A 15204-nucleotide genomic window follows, 5' to 3' on the forward strand; every position below is an offset into this window, starting at 1 on the left:
TCTTTGTCATATTCTTACCTGAAGTAAGAGTTGTTATCTCAACTCTTAAGTCTATTGAAGGTTCTAAGCTTTGTTCATGCATTTTCTCTCCTTCATTTTGCAAATCATTGTTAGTCTCAAAGAATACTTCATCATTCCTTGGTTTATTAACAACATTCTCATCATCAAAATTGTAATCAACTACTCTTTCTTGTATCCTGAATTTCTCATCAACTCTTACATTTGCACTCTCAATAATAGTCTTTGTTCTCAGATTATAACATCTATAAGATCTTCTTTTCAATGAATAATCAAGAAACATACCTTCATCACTTCTAGCATCAAACTTACCAATATCATCATCTCTTTTGATATAACTTTTACTACCAAAAAAATTGATATACTTAAGTGTAGGTGAGTGACCAAACCACAATTCATAAGGGGTCTTGTTTGTGTCTTTCTTGAATTGAACTTTGTTCATAGTGTAGACTTTTGTATTCACATATTATCTCCAAACTATCATGGATACATCATTCTCAACTAACATAGTTCTTGTTGCTCCTGTTACTGACCTATTTCGTCTCTTTGCAATGCCATTTTGTTCAAGAGTTCTTGGAGTTAATTACTATCTTTTGATTCCATTAACTTCACAAAAGATGTTAAACTCATTTGAAGTAAACTCTCCTATATTTGATCTTAAACATTTAATCTTCATAATTGATTCATTCTCAACTCTATTCTTGAATATCTTGAACCTATTAAATGCCCTAGATTTTTCTTTAAGAAATGAAACCCACATCATTTTAGAAAAGTCATCAACTAAAATCATGAAATACATTTCACCTTAGAATCCTTTAGTCTTTGTATGACCACTAAGATCTATATGTACAATCTCCAACTTTTCTATAGTAGTAAACCTCTTTCTTGGAAAATTATTTCTAGTATGATTTACCAATACACACTCCTTGCAAATTGCGTTAGTAGGCTTAACAATTTAGGAAAATCTCTAACTACTAACATACTACTAGTTTTCACAATGTTGTCAAAGTTTATATGAAAAAATTTCTTATCCAATTGCCTCTAGATATAGTTCCCATTCCAATTACCTTTACATCTTTGTCTCTAATCATGCATATGTTCCCTGTGAACTATTACTAATAACCTTTATCCAATAGTTTTCCAACACTCAGAAGATTGTGTTTCAAACCATCAACAAAATATACATCCTCAATGTTAGTATTACCATCAAGAGTTATAGATCTAATATCTTTAACATGGAAGGCTACATTTTTTCCAATTTTGACAATGCCTCCATCATAACTTTTAAAGTCAAGAAACTTGTTCATATCACTAGTCCTATGATGTGAACAACCACTATCAATTATCCAATCTGATCTATTTTCAACTTGTGATACCAAAGCTATTTTCTCTAGACTTTCTTCTTTAATAGCTACAAATCTTGTTTCATCATCACTAGCACTTTTTGCCTGTTCACCAAAATCATCTTCTTCCTTTGCATACAAACACTCTCTATCTCTTCTAGGTTTGAACTTTCCTTTATACTTTTTCTCTCTTTTAGGACATTTAGATGCATAATGAACAAACCCATTACAAGTCCAACATTTAAAACATTTCTTACCATCCTTTTCTCTTCTTACTAGAAGAGCTCCTCCTCCTATATATTTTTCCTCGTCAGATATGCTACAGCTAGCAAAGTCTCCTCTAGCACTTGTGCTCCTTGATAAACTAGGTCAAATATTTAGGGCACTACAAGTTGTTTCTATTCTAGTCAATTCTCTAGACTGTCTAAGCTCAGTGTTAACTACTTCAAATATCTTAATTAATGTTTCCTTTGTGAAATATTTGGTATAAGAGATCAACAATTGTATCATTTGAATTGCTTTCTTAAATGGTGGTGTTAAGCTCTCCAATATCTTCCAGGTCACCTCATCATCTTCTTTGGTTTTTCCTTGAGATATGATACTTGTGGTAATTTATAATATCTTGCCTACATATGTTCTTATAGATTCATCTTCCATAATTTTAGCATCTTGAAATGCATAAATCCAGCTTTGTAGCCTCAATTTATTTGAATGTTCATCACCTTCAAAACTATTTTCTAAAGCTTTTTGAAGCTTATGAGAAGTATCAAGTGATTTTATCTAGTTGTACTCAATTTTAGGAAGTGCACACAATAGTTCTTATCTAGCTCTCATGTTTCACATGAAAAGTTCCCTGTCTTCCTTAGTACAAGTTTCCTAAGCACTTTGAAAAATAATTGTCTTTTCTAATTTTGTAAAGATCATATTTCCTAGACCCATACATAGTAGATGTGTCTTCATATTTCCCTCCTAGCTATCATAATTTGTTCCATCAAACTTTGGATTGTCCTTTCTGAATATGTTTTCCATGGATCTCCTAAAGTTGTTAAGCTTTATCTTTAAGGACCTAAATCTCTAATACCAATTGTTAGAAACAATAGTCCACCAAGATAACTTAGAGGGAGCAAGGGTGGTAAATTAGTTATCCAATAATTATCAACCTTAAATAATCTTAACCATTCAATCAAAGTAAAAAAACAAGCATACTAAGATGCACATACATAATTACACTAGATTTGTTAACTAGGGAAACCCTTCATTAGAGGTAAAACCCCAGTGGGAATGACACCCACAAGATGATGTACTAATATAAATATTCCTTATTAGAGTGTTGACCATGTTAGGACTCTATTACAAGATTTAATAAATATGAGTCCCTATTAGGAGACTTTAAATCTTGTTAGGAGATTCCAACCCTATTAGGAGTTGTGGAATGCAAAAGGACCCACTATCCAGACAAATTCTAGGGCAAGACCACTAAACTCACTATCCAACTAATCTTTCAACTATTTATTGCAAAATAAATCTCTTTACTATAATTTAACCTTTTTCCTCTATCCTATAAATTAGACCAATCATTTTTTGGCCTTGTAGACCAAGTCATGAACCTTAGATCCAAATATCAAACTTTGGATCTCACAATGAAACTTTGGCAATAAAGTTTTCACCAACTTCGCTCTGCTCTTCTTACCTTCACATTTTGCTCTTCGTGCTTCTTGCAATCATTCACATATCCCATACATGATAAAGAAAAATGTCCTTCCTTTATACTTAATCCATAAAATAATTCCCTAATTCAGCTATTACACCTTCTCAATTAATTATAATAGAACCTCATTAAGAACATGTTACACTTAGAAATAACATTAATCTTTTGCCTTTTAACTCAAATAACTTTCTGTATGTGTGACATTATGATGAGAAAGCTTAGCTACATCATCACCAGAATGTCTTCTTCACATCTTTAACTTTAGTTTCTTAGAATAAAAACTCTAGTAAGAGATATAACAAGTTTATCAAAACATGCTTCTATAAACTCTATCTCAGAACAATCTTCACTAAAACTTGCATAACTTCTTCCAAACTTAATATCTTATGCTTCCAAGGTTAGGTGCATATACTAGACACCTAGTATTATCTCCCTTTGACCTTTCTTAGTGAAAATTTTCAACTATCTATTCATATCACATTCATAGAACTCTCATCCTAATGACAGATCATTGAGTATGATCTTAAATTTTGATGCAAAACTTCTCACACAATCTTACCCATAAGCTAGAATCTAATTGATCTTTATTGTTGTTGCTATGTTCACATCAATGAAAAATATAGTCATCAATGTAACATATTATCATGTTAATGATCTAATCATGTTTTTACAATACTCCCACATAGAAGTATCATCAGCATTCATGCTTCCAACACTGACTAAAGTTGATCCCCATACAACCACCATGTTTCCTCATGTTTGTCATGTCCCTAAAAAAGATATAAATCCACAACATGTTGATTATCTTCTTTAGGAATTTCAATCAGATTAAGAGATCACCTACAAGAGTTTGTTTCATGCATTTCATAGTGTCTGACATATCAAAGTGTCCATCATCAACACTAGTGTTCTATTTGATCATCAGAGAAGGGGAAGGCCACACTTTTCCTAAGTCTATGTCATAATTTTGTGTCCAAGGAATATCTAGAGTTCCAAGATTTAGTGCTAGAGCCCTAATTTGGTGTCCATGAATTACAAGAATGCCCTCTACTAGTATTGAGACAAATTGTAAATTAATTGAATTTATATCAGACTATATGTTTCTTTTACATTTAATCACATTTTACTAATAAGTTTACACTTTTATTTGTAGGTATAAGAGAAGATGTTCTTTTATCAATGTTGAATAATATGTTCAATCTTTAATACCTTCATTATGTGTGATTTATCCTACATGTAAGAGCCTAATTTGTAATAATATTGATCTTTGGTTCTTGATCTATTATATGTTAATCTCTATGTCTCAATTTGCAATATGTTAATCTTTGTAGACTACGAATGCAATATAGATAAAGATATAATATCATACAAAATATGTTGTTTGGTTATAAAATTGTTTCAATTCTATAAGCCTCGATTATTTTTTGAAACTTATCTAGTTTTAAGCTTTGAATTGGCCATTTTATCTTTGAGTTTTTGTGAGTTTCTAAATCTCCATGTCTTCAGCTCATTCCCAGCTCTGCACAACATTTGAAATTTTCAAAATCTAACTTCTAAGCCATAAGTTATTACAAGTTAATGGAGAGACCCAGATTACGTATTTTCAAGTTTATCATTAACCATTAACCTCTCAAATAAGTTAATGATAATGCTCAAATTGTGCATTTTGGAGTAGGTTAATTAACCTCTCCAAAAATGCATATTTCTTAACCTCTCAAAAAGGTTAATGATAAGCTTCAAATTACATATTTTGGAGTAGGTTAATTAACCTCTCCAAAAACACATATTTATTAAGCTCCTTGAAATAGTTATTAACCTCTTTTGTTTAGCCAATTAAGGTCAAGAGTTGGAAGTAAGATCATCTAAAAGACAAGTGTCGAGATAGGAGGCATATTGAAGGTTAAGAAGAAACAAAGTGACAAATTTTTGAAATCTATTTACCAACAAACAATTATTGTCCTTCACCATTAATGGACATAATTGTAGACTTCAAGAATTAGTCTATAGAGTGATGCATTTTCTTCAAGAGTATGTTTGTAAAGTTTGTGGACAAGTTTGATAAAGCAAGGTTGAGTCAGGTTTCTCCTTGCTGTTAGTATCACAGACAAATTGGGTACTCTAGTTGTATAGTTATTTTTCACTTTGGCCCAACAAATACCAAGAGAAGTTTTGAGGCTTTGAAAAGGTTCAATGCAGAGGGATAAACTACAATATATTGTGCCCCATTTCCCCTATTTGCAATGGAAGTCTACCAAAGTGTGAATAAGGAAGGAATTTTGTGTGATCTTGAAATGGGGGAGAATGTTAAACATCATTCAGGTTCTTTAAAATGTTCTTCTTTTGTGGAATTTTCCAATCGTCAGGTGGAAATTGAGTTAATGAAAAATATTGCAAAAAAAGGGGGAAATAGGTATTGTATAGCTACAAATGGTAAGAGCCTGGAATACTTGAAGAAATGTGTTGAGGCTCTTTTTGAATCCATCAAAGAGGTTGTTATCATCTTGGATGCAAAAATAGTGCCCATTATTGAGCGTCATTGGAAAAAGCTTGGGGAATTTCAAGATTGGACTTTTGTTCATTTTATTGAGAGGAGTGAACTGGCTAAACTTCATGACTTTATTTATAAACCTTTCAAAATATTTTTTTAGATGAGGAGATTTGAAAGTAAGTTTTTAAATGTGGCATATCAGATGGTAGTCAAAGATGTGATGCCATGCATAAAAATGTCAGACTTCTTCAAGCTCTGCAGCTGCCTTTGTGAAGACCCACTTATTGTTGTTTCTTGGATGACCCAAATGTCATTGTTCTAATTTTAATTTTTTGGCTTTTCCCATAGTGTTATACCTAATCTAATAAGGTCACAAACTATACAAAATTGAGGCCTACATCAATTTGTTTCTACCACGAGGATGAGTCTGGCTTTAGCAGCTCTATCATCTTGTTGGGTGCCATCAAGCTAGAGTGGTTTCTCACAGAAGTATGTTAATGTAGTGTTGTTAAGTATGAGCATAGTGGCCATAAATTTAAAGATTGTAGCTCAGGTAGGGGACCTTTCTGTGAAAAGGGGAGTTCACCTTTATGCTAAAAAAGATCTGTCCTCAACCTCAGCACCAACTGTTGAACAAGAACAGAGTAGATCTTCAAAATTTGTGCTACCTCAACCCAGGTCATTCATCTCACGCTATGGGGATAATGAGCCAAGGAAAGGTGCGAATATAATTGTGTAATCTCTAGAGTGAGAGGGTGTTGATCGTGTGTTTTCATACCCTGGAGGGGCATCTATGGAGATTCATTAGGCACTCACTCAATCCAAGGTCATTAAAAATGTACTCTATCACCATGAGTAGGGAGAAATATTTGTAGCAGAGGGCTATGCTTGATCTACAAGGAAGGTGGGTGTGTGCATTGTGACATTCGATTCATGAACAACCAACTTGGTAAGTGGTCTTGTTGATCTTTTTCTTGATAGCACTCCTTTGGTTGCCATCACTGGTCAGGTGCCTTGTAGAATGATAGGTACCGATGCCTTTCAAGAGACCCCAAGTGTAGAGGTCACACGCTCCATTACCAAACACAATTACTTGATTATGGATGTGGAGGAAATTCCTCATGTTATAAGGGAGCCATTTTTCCTGGTAGCATTTGGGAGGCTAGGTCCAATTTTAGTTGATATCACAAAGGATGTTCAGTAGTAGATGGAAATTCCCAACTAGAGCATGCCTATCAAGCTTAACTCCTATATTGAAAGACTCCCAAAGTCTCCACAGATTCCCCAGTTAGAGAAGATCCTATGCTTGATATATGATTCTAAAAGGCCAGTCCTTATGTTAGTGGAGGTTGTCTAAATGCAAGCCAAGAACTTAGAGAATTTTTTGATTACACAAGAATTCCAGTGGCTAGTACTTTGATGGGTTTGGGATCTTTTCCATCATTGGATGAGAGAAGCTTGGAGATACTAGGAATAGATGGTACTATTTATGCAAATTATGTAGTGGATAAAGCTGACCTGTTACTTGCTTTTGGTGTATGGTTTGATGATAGACTGACTGGTAAATTAGAGGCATTTTCAAGTCGTGCCAGCATTGTTCACATTGACATAGATCTAGCAAAAATTGGAAAGAACAAGATACCACATGTCTCCATGTGTGCAAATGTACAACTTGCAATGCAATAGCTCTCACAAGTTGCATGTATGCTATGGGGGATTATTTCAGCATACTCATACTCACCACATGATCTTGATCTCTTTATGAGTTCATTAATAAAGTATTGTAACTTGAATGAATCATTCAAATATCAAAAGGAGATCAGCAAGGATTAATTATTCAATCTTCCTCTCAAAAGGTGTAAGGTCTAAGTTTCAATTCATTCTTGGTTAATTTTGTTGAGGTTAATTAACCTCACCCAAATCATGTATTTGGGAGGTGGTTTTTAACCATGAAGAGGTAGTTATTAACCTTTGTGTCTATATAAGGGCTCTTTTGGGCTTTGTAAAGGGACTTTTTGGCTTTGGAAAAAGGGAGCACTATGCTAAAATTTTGATTAGGAGATGATATTTGGAAAGTATGTACAAATTTTTTCTTTGTAATTAGAAATTCCTCTTGAGTTCTTGATGCAAGAAAATAAAGGAACGTGCAATTTGAGTTCTCTTCTTCTAAATCTAAATTGTTAGAAATGCTAATTCTCTTTGTAGTGAACATTCTCATGGTATGGTGTAGATGTTTATGAATCTGTGGATCAGCATTGTGCTAGTAATTGTAATTCCCCGCCAAGGGATCCAAAGAATTTTGCTAAGTTTGCCAAACAATTTTTTTTTTTTTTTTTTAAAACATGAAAGATAAAACCATTCATAACATTTGTGGAAGCAATAGCAACAATTCAAATGAAAATAAACATAACATATATACATAACAAGTTACATTCTTTAAAGATCCCTTAACGTTGTATCACATCTAAATTAACTAACATAAATGAATCCATCTAGTACAACATCCACATGAATAATAATGATAAGTCCAATGTTCCTACATTACATTTCCAAATGCTCAATCATCCACTGTACATGTCACAGGGTATGAAGGCTTAAAAGAATATACATATGTGAAATAAGGTACATCATCCTATTCCAATCCATGATACATCAAAGTAGAGATAATCACATGATACATCATCATAAAAGACATATACATCTATCATAAAGATCAAACAAAATAAACTAAGTGCACGGTTCCTCCCAACCGTTAATAGCATCATTAGACCATTGTGGATCCTAGCCATCCCTCCGTGCGTAACATCCCAAAGCACCAAAGAGATCATCGGCTATAACATAGTAGAAATGTCACTTCTAAAACATCCTACTAACATGCGAAGTAAAGCATAGGATACCATCATCTAACATATGCAAATCATCAATATAAGAAACATACCAGTAAATACATCCATCATAAGGTATATCACCTATCATAATGCTCCAAGAACATGATGAAGATAAATACCAACCAAGAATGCTCCAGCCATGGTGTCTCTGATGGATCTCAAATGATAAGAGTGGAAAAATTACTACCACCCGACCGCGTGGAACCTAAGCGGTCCACTCCCACCGTGCTGAGGAGATAGTCTCAAGTCCCAAACAGGCTAACAAAATCACATAGCACAAATCTCTAAAGTCCAGGAATCCTAAAAGTATACCAACTCAAAGGTTCCAATCACAAAACAGACATCTACTTCCCAGAGGCACAACAATGACATGTAGGAAACCTACTCTGCAAGCGGGAAAGTGTCATCGCATTTATCTCATACAAGTTACCCTAGCATTTAGCTAAACTCCATGGGTCCATACAGATCTCATGCGGCCACTAGTATCCTCTCATACTGACAAGGCATACTATGGAATGCAAGGTCGCAACCATGCATTCTCACTAGTCCCATCCTAGCCTGTACAAGCACTCAAGGCATGGGTGACAACCAAAACAATTATCTTTTTAGGTTCATTTAATCCCCATTTAGTCTGTAAATGTTATCACTTATTAACCAAACTTACAATGAGTTACCCTGGCAGCCACTTAAGGCCCCGGCCCCCATTACAAGCCACTTTCTGACACTACAAGTAGATTACCTACCCTAATGCTCATGGAATCATAAATCACCACAGTCCTGTAAAAGCGATTGTAAAGAAAATCCATAAAAAGAATCATCAAATATCCATGATAAAAGCATCAAATATCCATAATAAGAATCATCAAATCTCCAAGATAAGAATTATCAAATCTCCATGAGCATCCAAAAAGCATCCACAAAAAATCATGATCGCAACAGTTCTTTATTGGCAATTGAAGACATCGCTGATAATCATAAGTATCCATTGGTTCTCAATAACCAAAATATATCATCACAATCCATTGGTTCTCAATAAGCAACCAATAATATCTTAAAATCATACTGATCGAAGACTCCAAAATGGTTGAGTCAAACATGTCACAATATGAGATCATCAAGAAATAAATCAACACTTTAGTCCCATCATGGAGACTACAAAGCAATCCAAGGATAACTAATTGATGACTCAAAAATGATTAGCTCAAGTGTCTCATACACATACATCTCAGCTTCACACATGAAGACTGATGAACAATAACAAACATTTCATAGAGCATACAATCACATAACCATGGTTGGGTTTATAAAGATCGAGACCAAATAAGATCAACGTGTCATCACATCTCATAACCTCCGAGCCTCTGGTCACAGCCTAGGACTGGTCAACGCTAGTCAACCCAAAACCCAAAACAAGAACCATATAGAATACACGATGCAAACACATGTTTTGGTTTTGCTATCTTACATAGTTGAATTAGTGTAGAGGTTTCTAGTTTTCTATTTGCAAGTATATTTTCAAGTGTCTTAAGTTTCATCAATTGACCTACAAGTCAACCCATTTGTTCCCCGATAACATTATCCTTCCATTAATAACAATTACATTTAAAGAATAACTTAAGGATAAGTATTTACTTATTGGCCTTTAATTAAATTGTTCTCTTTATTTAACTATGATCCACATTCTAATTAATTAACCTTTCAACTTTTCTAGGATCATTATTCATTATATTATAAGAGGACCAATTATCATTCTTCGAATAAGAGATTATAACTTTATTAGAATGATCAATTAATATCGATTCACAATCCTTGACCTTTAATCGTTTTAATAATTCTCAATTATATATTACTAAGTCTTCACCATTAAAATATCTAAATTCGTTATTTACATCATCGGAATAAGACCTATGAACTTGATATTAATATTTCTACAATCTCATTAAAAGAATTATATCAATTAAATCTCTATTATATAACTTAATTATTAACTAAATCCTATTAACTCTAGTTAATTGATTTAATTAATAATTTCACAACCAAACCATCAACCCAATGAATATTAGTTGATTAATAACTAAAGGTCAGCCACACACAAATATTCAGGTTCATAGTTCAATAATAATAATAGCTTGCTAATATTTAATGACAAGCTATATTGGGAATCTTATTAATAGATCACATTCATCATTCTGCAACAATGTTCTCATTTATATTTTAATAATAACAAGTTATAATAAATCCTCAATACCAAGTATTATTATCTCAAATAAGTTTTTCCTATGTACGTTGATTCAGTTAATTGATAATCCTCCAAATTATTAACCAATTCAATTTGATTAATATCTTTTACAGTACTTCAATCATTAACTAATCTCCTTTAGAGTAACTCTGTTTGTATTAGTTGATAACTATTTAAACTATTTATACTATTATTTATTAATAGTTTGTTAGACCCAACAAACATTAATAAATAATAAACTTATCACAACTATATATAATCAATCTAAAGAACTTTTACATAGAACTTCATTAGCTAACTCTTAATACCATTAAGGTATTCAAACGTATTAACCAATAACATAATAATTCAATCTTAATCCAATATCATTTAGAGTTTCTAAATTTAAATCAACATAATGTAAATTATCATCTTACAATTATTTAATCAATATTAAAATCAACCATTAGACTCCATTTTCTGATTGTTCTAATAATGTTTTGTCTATACAAAAGTTGTTTGAAAAAGATCCCTATCACAAACCAATAAGACTCATTGTAGATTTTAACATGAATAATTTTCAAATTCTCAACATTATCATCTTCATTAAACAACTCTAAAATTATTTGATAGTATGCAATATACATTATAAAAAGTCCACTATATAAACTATATTAAAATCTCTTTTCTTTTAATCCATTTACTTAGATTGAATAATAATTAATTACACTTCTTATTAACTAATCTTAATTAAATTTAATTTAATTAGATTAGATAATAGACCATATAAAACTAATGCATATTAATAAGATTCTAATAAGGGAAGATTGCAATAATATCTTTAATTCATTAAATAATCTCCACTAGATTATCTCTAATCAGATTTGTTGATAACTATTTAAACCATTATTTATTAATAGTTTGTTAGACCTAACAAACATTAATAAATAATAAACTCATCAAACTATATTTTCATAAGTCCCATTAGTTATTATTTAACTAACCTTTAAGGCATATCAATAATTCAAATCGTAGCTATGTTATAACAATGTTATAATGTAACTGTGACTCCTTGTCAATATAATAATTCTTATTTAAATCTAAATCCAGTATCATTAAAATTTGAGTCTCTTAATAATCATCATTAAACACTTTTATAAATTACCACCTCTTAATTATATATTAAATAGTATTTAATATACATTAAATAATTAATATTAAAAGTCATCCATTCTCTATTGAATTCAATATCTCTATCCATCAGCTTCATCCACAAACTTTCTATTAAAAATCTTCATTAATTCATTTAGAACATTCTTATTAGTCTTTAGACTAATTAAATAATTATTAAATTCTGATTATAATACTTTGATATATTATTTTTGTGAAGTTTAAGCATAAAGAACTCTTGGTTATGGAAGATGAAGAGACATCTGTTCTTGAATAAAACAGTCCCAGTATGACGGCCATATCTCCCTAATGAACTGTTGGATCGGGCTGAAATTTAAATATGTTGGAGAGGGCCAAGTTGCGCCAATTCTGACCAACGCGATCGAATAAATTCGATCCCGATAAAAAGTTATGAATGACTGAATTTGGGTCTATCCAAGAGGCAGCAACAAGACAATTTGTGATGAATTAAGAATTTTCTGTTAAAATAATTGTTCTCTAAATTTAACCATAAAAGGGTTTGTTCATATGTATCTAAAAATATAATTGATAGAAAGATTACATCTAATCATTCGAATTTTCAACTTAGAATTTCTATTTTAATTTCAAATCTTATCTTTCTAATTTACAATATAAATTTGAACCCAAACCCGATTAAGATCTAATTTCTTTCTCATTTAGAACTAAGGTTTTTCTATTGTTTTCTTCTCATCCAAATAAAATATCTAGATTCCAATTTCAAATAGTAGATTCAATCATAGAGAGTAGACACATAAAACAGATATGATGAAGACAGGAAGAGAAAGAGTGCAAAGGGAATATGAGAATATCACGAGTGCACCTGGACACTGATGCTAATTTGCCATGCCTCAGAAGTCCATAGAAAATCCCTTCCTTCTCCATCATTCGCAATTCTTCCAAGAATCCAAGCCGATCGAATCCTCCAAGTGATTAGAAGTGCTAGAAGGAGCATAGAAACAAGTAGCAAATATATGAGCATATTAATTTTCTCCCATGCATGTAAGCTTTGAAGCTTCTATTTTTTTTTTGCCTGTAGCTCGTGGCTTCCATTAAGCTTGTAGCTTCCATTAAACTTGTAGCTTCCATTCAGCTTTTTTTTTAAGCTTCTATGAACGCTTGAATATCAAGAGCCCTCAAGAAACTTTTGGAATGCTTCTTGAAACCGCTGAAAGGTGTCACCAACTAAGCATGGGTCTTTTTCAATTCTTTTTTTGATGAGTCATAAAATTGTAGACACCTTGTGCTTAATTGATGCACTAACCCCCGTGTTGGTGACACATGTTAATTCTCATGCAAGCTTATAACTCCAATTTACTTTAATCTTTCCAATTTTATTTATTTATTTATTAAGTCTCATGCACTAACTTTAATATCTCCACTTTTCAATCTTAATATATTTATATTTAAATCATATGAGATTTAGATTCTTTTAATAATTTAAGATATATTTTTCACTTTTAAATTTCATTTTTCAAAACTTTATTGCTAAAATATTTATTAGCTTTAATAATAATATTATTTAGTCATTTATTTAAAAATGAGCTCCAAATATATTATTATTAAAATAAATATTGTCACATTCCAAATTTAAACCTTTAACTTTTATCTTTCAATTTAATTATTTTATTTAATTAATTTTTTAATTAATTAAATAAAATAAATATCAAAATACCATATTAATTTTTTATTAAATTAAACCATTAATTAAATATTTTAATTAGGCTTAATTAATAGAAAATACTCCAAAGACTCACAAAGGTAAAAATACGAAAAATCCATCATAGCTAAAATACATACAAATCAAACCAAGAGGTTTATATCATGAATTACATCATCTGATGCATTTGGAGGGTACTCAACTTAGATACTTATCCTAATTTTTCAATTAGAACAAATGGCTTAAAGGGTTGGGATTTGGACTTGAGAATTTATCTCCCCTCTCTTATCATTGAGATAATGTGATAGGGTACGCTCATCCTGACAATTCAGGGAAGTCGATACCGGGTACCTGCAACCTGCATAAAAATTATGCATGTACAAGCACAATATATACTAAACTAAATAGGCAATGGCAAGAAGTGGTGCATCATGTAGATCCCGACTAGCAGGTGACTACGACTCCCTTCCTTAACCACATCAGACACGCCATACAAAAGCAAACACGCACACCATACACATGCAAGTATGGGGTAAGTATCCATAAGAAAACACATATGATAATAAATCATCTTATTAATCATCATTAATAACTGCAAGCAATGTAATAATCATCATCAATAATTGCGAATATTAAAAATAATCATTATACATACATGAAATGTAGAGTCTAAGTAATCTCATCACATAATAAACTGAATCCATAGCACAATATCTGATAATCTCAAAAGAATGCTACTAGTCAATAACATAAAACTAGCTCTAAAAGAGTTCAGCAATGATAAAAAAATGTGAACTAGGGGCAGGCACTACAGTAATAGTTTTCAAGTGTAGATCTTGATTGTTGTTATTAGTGGTTTTAATTTAGTAGTTCGGGAAAGCCTTGGAGACATGTGGTGCATTCGTCATCATGAGCTTTCTCTCCATTTAGTGTTGGATTCTTTATTCAAAAAGCTTCAAAATCATATCATACGAGGGAGCTGCCCCTTTAAACGTATAGGAAGGCCACATACCAAGGGCCTATCCAATTGTTGTGAACAGTTTGCCACACACTCCATTGGGAAAATTCTATTGTGACAAATCTGTTTACCAACAAAATATAAATTATATTGAGCAATATGATATATTTCAATCTTCTACTAAAGGTATCAAGCATTTATTAATTCTAATAGCAATACTACTACCATTAGTGCACATGTATATTAATTCCAATGGACACCTTCCAAAATAGGTCATGATCTTTCAATATCAAGAGTCATGATTTTCCAATATGATTAGTTATTATTAACTAATTAATTTGATCTTCTACAAGATCATATTAGTTAGTTAGTACTAGTTATAATTGTGGCTGATATGTTATTCATATAAAGAGGCATATTGGATCAATATATAAGACCATCATGTTTTGGTATTGAATGTATGTATATGTACATATTTTCATCTTAGTTTGATATGAAGTGCTTGATTAGATTTAAGATATATTAGCAAATTGATTTGTATTTGTATGTGAGTGTATGTAAAACATATGCACACATACATATATGATCTACAGTCTTTGACCAATGTTATTCAATAACATAAATGAATGCTCACATGATTGTAAAATAACAAAAATAATATTATTCATTTGGAATTAAACAAATATGTCATAAATTAAATTGATTAAAATATGATGGAAACCACAAGATGTTAAC

At 31.6% G+C, this 15204-nt stretch overlaps 1 pseudogene; it reads left to right on the forward strand.

Moving 5' to 3' along the window:
• The first annotated feature begins 5978 nt into the window (after positions 1 to 5978).
• On the forward strand, positions 5979 to 7390 carry LOC149580666 (acetolactate synthase 3, chloroplastic-like; annotated as a pseudogene).
• Positions 7391 to 15204: the final 7814 nt, after the last annotated feature.

This window comes from Cupressus sempervirens, chromosome 1 (assembly GCF_028749045.1).
Source record: "Cupressus sempervirens isolate cs-2001-9-10 chromosome 1, ASM2874904v1, whole genome shotgun sequence".
Classification (NCBI taxonomy): Eukaryota; Viridiplantae; Streptophyta; class Pinopsida; order Cupressales; family Cupressaceae; genus Cupressus; species Cupressus sempervirens.